The 7,756-nt window shown below is 40.4% G+C and overlaps 1 long non-coding RNA gene across 1 annotated transcript; it reads right to left on the bottom strand.

Annotated features, from left to right (window-relative positions):
* Nucleotides 1–2,847: 2,847 nt before the first annotated feature.
* On the bottom strand, nt 2,848–4,295 carry LOC122865365. Its single transcript, XR_006375467.1, has 2 exons — nt 3,918–4,295; nt 2,848–2,988 (listed from the first exon to the last, which is right to left on the bottom strand). It is a non-coding gene; the product is annotated as an uncharacterized LOC122865365 (long non-coding RNA).
* Between the last annotated feature and the right edge of the window lie 3,461 nt (nt 4,296–7,756).

The following is a 7,756-nucleotide window of genomic DNA, read 5'->3' as shown; positions in this document are numbered from 1 at the left end:
GTTGTTGTTGCTAAGCGTCAGCGAGCCAGAGGAGCTGAATGTCTAAACAGTCAGGTCAACAAAACAACTTAATGTAGAGCAAGCTGTGCAGAGTGCAATGCAAGGTACTTTTGTTAACAGAAAAGTCAGTATTTTTGACATTAAAGGAGCATAAATGCAAATTATAAATGGGCACAAGTGCTACTTTTTTGTGTTTACATGTCTGCCTAAATCTACTATAAAATATGCATGGTGTTATAGCTGACTATTTATTTATAGTTCCATTCAAATTAGGAATCTGGAAAATCTTCTTTCCACAAATGTCCTTGACCTTGTTTCCCAAGCCCACATTGTGCTCCAGTTTTGCTTTGCACTCCACAATATATTCCTCTCATTGCACACTCAACAAGACAGCTCATTTGGCAAGACAGCAGTCTCTCAAGTTCATATAATAAATGAATTTGTCACTCATTCAAGGCAACACCTGGACAACTTGCATTGTGATGTATCATTACAAGGCTTTTCACAACAACCCTTTGACATTGGGAACAGAAAATCTCAAAACAAAAAGAAAATAAAGACAAAAAAAATCATAAAATATTTATTTTGTGATCAAGAGAAATCAAATCAAATCTTGTGATGTTAAAAAGACAAAATAATTATTCTGTGATCACAAGAAAACAAAGCCTGTAATGTCAAGCTCACGAAAAATAATGAAGATGTAACTCAAGAATTGAATTTTCTTATGGTTTTAATCTCTCTGCCAGTCGTCACTGTGTCACTTTGTCCAGTTTCCCTCATTTACTAATTTTCTCCAAACAAGCAGGTGTTGCATCTTAAGAGACATTGGGTAAGTGTCAAAGCAAAGCATGCATATTTAATCTTAATGTGCCATATGCTGGAGAAAGACAGCTAACAAGAAGCTAATTACCATGCAGGTCTGCAGGGATACAGACTGTTTCCATGGACATATCATCCTGAGGGCTTTGTTCTCTCATGGTGGAAATGAAGGCAACATAGATAGATACATTTATAATTGTCTACCTGCCATGATGTTATCATATGAAGACAAAGAGCAGTACATATTTAATCACATAGGATTTTTATCTTTTCAGAATTTCAAAATGCATCTTTCATAAAAACTAGGAACTGAGAGTAAAGATGTCTTGAAAAATAAACTCAAAATGTGTAAGTTTGTATGCTGATAATTAGGTCAGGTCTTTTTTGATCAGCAGAGAACGAAACAATAGCTGCGACAATACACGGACATTAAAGAAACGCCTCCTCCTATTTGTACACTTCACAGTGTTTTTTCTTTGTTAAGTTATGCCCTGCTCACACGCCGCAGACCCTGTCAACACGGGCAAACACAACCTCTTCTAATGAGCAGGCCGTAGGGAGGCAGTGGTAGAGGCCTCTTACTGAGTGGATTGGTGTATGTGGTGTTGAGCCACATGTCTCCCGAGGGTGCTTACATCCACACTGTTAGAGTCACAGTGACTTTGTTGTCAAGGTCAAGCAAATGAGTCAGGTGGGATGGCTGACTGCAGGGAGAAGGAGTAACTGTCCTCCATCCGTTACGGCATAATACAGCTTTACTGTGGTGACATAATACCTCAGTGGTTACTGCTACCTTGTCACAGCAAAAAGGACGCAGGTTTCCTTTAGCTTCTTTGGGAATTTGTACGATCTCACATGGTTGGCACACAGGCTTGACTCAGGTGCTCCAGTTTCCTCCCACGCTCCAAAGATGTGCAAGTCAAATGGATTTGGAGGCTCAAATATAGAACTTAAATAAGTGACAGACTACTGAGGAAATTCAGTATATAGTGTCAAAGGGAAGACAGCCAAAACACAGGCTGTGTGGTCAGGTTTAAAGCATGGAGAAAGGTTTGGTTCAAAGTATCAGTAGGCATTTTTCTTTCCATATTGATGCACTGAAAATGGGAATTAAAAATGTCATGCATGGAACTGACTGTGGCCATGGCATACTGTGTCTTCCCTCACAGCATGTCATTGGGCAAGTTGCCTCACAAGCTGTTTGCAGGCAATTAAGAATATAACAGCTAATACTTTACTGTTGCTCCCATTACAGCTATATCAGCAGTGATATCTAGGGAAAATAAGAAGCTTACTGTGTGAGAAATAGTGTGTCCCAGGCAAGTTTCCATAACCACCACAAGTCAGAAAGATAAGCCAGCACAGCTCTAATTAGTCCAACAGAGGAACTTTTAAGGGTTGCATCAGAGCCAGGAGCTGAATAAATACATATAAATCTACAACAGAGAAAAGTAAATTCCTTTCATTGTGTTCAGCCCTAAGCTGAGGCACTCCTCTACAGGAGCTCTACAGTGTGTGAGAGCCTTTTTCTGACAAGCTGGATACACCTATTCAATTTGCTGATTAAAGTCATATCAGGCAGCGCTCCTGACAGCTGTGCTTCTGTGAAAAGATAAAAGTCTATGGAATCACTTTCAAAACACTGCCATTTTTCCACACACCAAAGAGGATGAATACTACACATATGCATTAAAAAAAAAGATTCCATATCCATACCGAAAATGTTTTCATTTACAAATGAGGCCACTCTTTTTCGGTGTGATGGAGCTAAGGCTCCTTGAATGATTTACACTCTGTTGCTGGATGCTCTTAGGCTGCCTAGAGAAGAGACTGCTCCATCACTAACTCCATCACTCTAAAAGCCCAGTGGAGGACCCCTATAAAAGCACAGGAGTCATCACCTGTGTTCCACAGAGTATGCAGATGTCTTTTCATGTTCAACCCTGACTGCACACCCAAAGTCATCTCCCAATGTCAGGGACTCCTGTGTATTTACTTTCACTAGCAAGGACCACACCATCAACGGGATACGTTTAAATGATTTATTGATAAAACAAGATTGTGTGGGAGACTTGACTCGCTGTTCGCTTGTTAGGCTACTATGTGTGGGGGAAGCTTCGGTGGGGAATCCGTCATAGCACCGGGGCACGACGGACCCCCGTCAGGACCCTACGGAGAGGTGGAAGGAGAGGAGGAAAAGGAGGAGAAAAATGGGGTGGGGGGGAGGGTGCAGAATACGAGAGCGAAGAGGAGGAGATGGGTTAGGTAGGCATTTATGGAAGTGCCGGAAGTGGCATGGTTGAGGTGTGGTCCTGCTTCTGAAACTCTGCTAGAAAGCTCCAATTAAATCAGATTGTTGTCTAATTTCCATCAGCATTCTTAGCTTGCTGACTGTGTTGATCAGTTGAACTGATTCATTGATTGATTGGTCAGTGTAGACAGTGTATAGACAACACCAGGCAGGACAGTTGGGTAACCTTTGACCAAATTCCTAGCCATATCTCTTTGATACAATAACTTTGAATTAGAAAATGTTAGCAACAATCTGTTAAAGAATTATATCTAATAATTTTGAGTGTGACAATCAAAGCTTCCGTGTTTCAGAGTGCTGTAGTCTTCAGTTGCTGTGAAAGATGATTGTGTTTGATAAATGTGTGCCATTATTGCAAAGATTCCACTGATGTTGATGTTTAAAGAAAGAATGACACCAGTGACATCAGACACACAATACAAGGCACGCAGTTTTATTCTTCTCATGTAAGAATAAATATACATATATTGTATATATTTTACATATTTTATATGTATTCTGAGAATTTAGACTGTTGTAAGTGGTGGGCATATTTTATATATGTATATATATATATATATATATATATATAGCCTTTAGGTAGCGCTAGAGGCTTCAGATGTGTTTACTCCAGAAGCATGCACTTCAAAAGCTGGAGAAAACACATTCTTCAGTGAATGTAATTCTTCTAATAAGCCCAGTAATGTAAACCCTGGAGCCATGCAAAAACATTTTTATGAGTGAAGAAGTTGAATTCAAACCCACATTTGCAAAATGTCACAAACGATATAAGGAAGACCTCACTAACCTTAGTGACGGAGAGTTTTGACTCTGTTGCAGCTACTGGAGATGATCTGCTGCCATTCCGCAAATGCACAATATGAGTGACAAGAGCATCTTTTTTGCAGTTCATGTGCAGCTTTTTCCCAACACCGTTATCTTTATGCAGGTTTATTTTTTCCAGATCTGTTCTTGTGTCTGAAAGAGTGAAATTCACTTGTGAGAGTATATAAATGACAATATCTATTGTCAGTTAACATGAATAGTGTTAGTGTTAAAGTTTAATGATGCAAATGATAACTCTAAACTATATTGAAAATGTGACTGCTAATAACAGCTTGAAGACCCTCCGCTTCACAACGCTTCCGGTGGACATTTGAACCGCCAGGAGATGTGACAAAGCTGCAGGGCAACTGGATTGTGATGTAGCTGTATCTAGTGGACATCACGGTTAATCAATGGTTTAATGTAAAACAGATTTAATAATTTTTTTATGAAATCAAGTTAAAGGTCCAGTGTGTAGGCTTTAGTGGCATCTAGTGGAGAAATTGCAGTTTGCAACCATTTGAATACCGCTCGCCTCACCCTCCCCATCCAAGCGTTTAGGAGAAACTACGGTGGCTGTAAAACTTGTGAAAAATGCGAACAGCCTTATCTAGAGCAAGTGTTTGGTTTGTCCGTTCTGGGCTACTGTAGAAACATGGCGGTGCAACATGGCAACCTCCGTGGAAGGGGACCCACTCCCTCTGTAGATAAAAACTGCTTATTCTAAGGTAATGAAAACACAACGATTCTTATTTTCAGGTGATTATACACTAATGAAAAGATACTTATGAATATTATATTCCATTTCTGCCAATAAATCCTCCTAAATGTCACATACTGGTCATTTAAGGTAAAAAGATAAATCAGATAAACTAGAAAGAGCCTTTGTAGTTCTGAGAGCTTGGCATGCATGATTTATTTTCATTTTTAGCTGAGTGATAACTGACAGCAACAGCAATGCTGCGACAATGCTGCTATCCATAAAGATAATGATAAACTCGCAACACCAGGGTTGCAACTTAGTCCACATGAAAAAAACCTTGGTTTTGGTGAATGAAAACAGCGTAAAAGAGCAATAGATTAAAATTTAAAGGAAGGCCATTATAAGTGAGTTTTAGTGAAACCTGTTCATTACCAACTTGAACTCTGCCTCACTGCCTCTGGAGGCTGACAGATAGGATTGCTGCTCATTGCTCTTTTCCTGCACCCACACCCAGAGGACACAGTGATGGATGATTGGCTGAGGACAGCTGCTGCTCTGCCTCTCAGGAGGGTAACTAATAGAATGGGGGCAAGTGGGCTGGTGCAGCGAGTCCAGAATGCCCTTAAGTACAAAAAAAGATTTTATCTCTTATCAGCGGGAAAAAGAAACCCTCAGACCTGAGAGTTTCGTATACCTTCCTCTTTATCTGTTAATATTTCAGCAGATTATGTGATGAGAGAGATGGCGATGATACCTTAGAGGGCATCTTCATAAAGATGCAGTGTATTTACTCTCTTCCTATGGTCACACATAAAGCTGTATGACATACTGTAATGAACAAAACTCTGAACGCACACTTGTTACAGCCACTTCTCTCCGGTAGGCATATGATTTCCAAGATAATAGCCAAAGCATGCATATTTAATGAGCATCACCTGCTCTGAATTAAATATGCTGTGAAACACTCTCAGCATCAAGAGCAAACGTCCTCTTGTGCCTGCTTTGCTACAGCGACTGAGCATGATGCTTGACTTCCTAAAATGCTGAAGTCAAATAGTTTAAACAGGGTGTTTTCTAGCAACATCACAATGTTGGTAGATGTCCTACCTGCTATAGGAACTAGCATGACTGATCATAATTGACTCCTTTTCTGTTACGCCACTGTATAAAATTAAGACCACAAGAGTTGGGGATACACTTTTATATAACTTTATGCAACATTCATCTCAACCTACACACAAAAGCAACAACAGAAGTTTCTGCCCAATCCTCTTCTTCTACTCATTTTTTTCCATTTTGCAACTACAGAAAGCAGCTTAGGTCAATATTACAGTAGTATATTTCCTACAAAACCTTTTTTCATTGACTGTCTGACATCACTTACAAAAAATGTGCACCTTTAAAAAAAAGTTAAACAGTAGAACAAGCAACCCTCAGGAAAATAACAGTAATCGAAACCTGAGAAAGAAATACACGAATAAAGGGATAATATCTGATCATGTCTACACATATCACTTCAACAGATAGTAGGCAAAACATCCCGGTGTAATTTGAGGCATTGTAGAATGTACTGTAAGGGGCCAAATCAACTGGATACGGGTCATGGGTGAACAGAAGGGAGGACGATGAAAGGGATGACATCGGGGTTGGGGGTAGGATTGGATGAAGACTGGGAGGCATCACAGAATGCTCATCTGACTTGTTCATGGTCTTGTGAGGAAAAGGCAGAAGACAACAGAGGAGGCAGAAACATCGCCAATGCAGTGAACAGCAAATATCAGGTCAGGGGTCACTGGAACTTGGTCTCGGTGCACTGATGGCTGCTTCTTCTGGTGAGAGGATGAGGAAGGAGCATCATTGTTACAGATGTTTTTGTGCAATTTGAGATTTGAGGGACAGCTTTCAGGTTTGTGAGATCCACTACCTCAAAAGTAACTGGAAGTTGCCCATCTGGGGTACAGCATAGGCATAGCACCCTTCATGGGCCAATCTAAAGTGGGGTCAACTTGTCATGGTAGAGGGCAAGGTCATTACCCCAAAACCATCCAGAATATTTCAGATGCACATTTTATTTGGCTCCAGAAGATAGCTAATCTAAGATGGCATCATACTTTGCTTTGCTGGTGACACAATGTAAAGGCAGAGCTTAAAGGGGAAATCCACCGATTTTACACATCAAAGTCTGTTTACAGGTCTTGGGGAGTTTTACTGCATATGTGAAAAAAAGTGGCTCCATTGGGAGCTGCACCAAATCTAATAAACTGCCTCAAGTGATATCACTGAGCTTACCAAACCTCCGTAGCCTGCTTGTCATTTTTGCTTGAGGCTTGCGGCTCAAGGCTAAATTATCCGCTACTAGCATAAACCAAATTCCCTACCCAACTGTTGGTGGTTGAGTTGCATTGTGGGTAACGTAGGTGCCAGGTTTTGACAAGGAAGAATACGTGGAATAAAAAAGAGAATATCTCTGGTTCTCATTGATTTTGATACTTTTTTAAAACCGTCCATTGTGAGTTTGACCATGTTATAGGAGTGCAATGCTAAATTGGTGGAGTACTCTTTAATGGGGAATGAACTACTTGTGTTAATGCTGTGATGTATCCAACCATAGTCAAAAAGTGAGCACTCAAGACATTGGGAAACTCATTCAGCACCTGGGGATACAGGGGTAGCGTCCAATTTTACATGGAGACATGGCCGGCACAGGATAGTGTCTGAGTACTGGTAAAATAATTTGTTGTTAGGTCCAGGGGATGTAATTAGCACTAAGCTGTACCAGCTACTAACAGGACACCACATATATTGAATGCCTTCGGTTGCCAACAACAACAATGAAAAAATGCAGGCTTTACCTGAACCCTGATGAGCTTGACTGCTTTCCTGCCACTCCAATGGACAGTGCTGAGAGAGAGAGAGAGAGAGAGAGAGAGAGAGAGAGAGAGAGAGAGAGAGAGAGAGAGAGAGAGAGAGAGATGCAAGCCACAAATAGCTGTTTCTACACACCTCCCCCTGCTGATATAGACAGAAAATTGCTCATTAATTAAAAAAATATTTAGCTCTCTGCTAGTGCTACGTTCTTATGTGCTCTGATTAATAAATGTATTCTTTGATTTTGAAAC

Source organism: Siniperca chuatsi, linkage group LG1, assembly GCF_020085105.1.
Source record: "Siniperca chuatsi isolate FFG_IHB_CAS linkage group LG1, ASM2008510v1, whole genome shotgun sequence".
NCBI lineage: Eukaryota > Metazoa > Chordata > Actinopteri > Centrarchiformes > Sinipercidae > Siniperca > Siniperca chuatsi.
The sequence above is the reverse complement of the archived record's forward strand: the minus strand, read 5'-3'. Positions and strand labels throughout refer to the sequence as shown.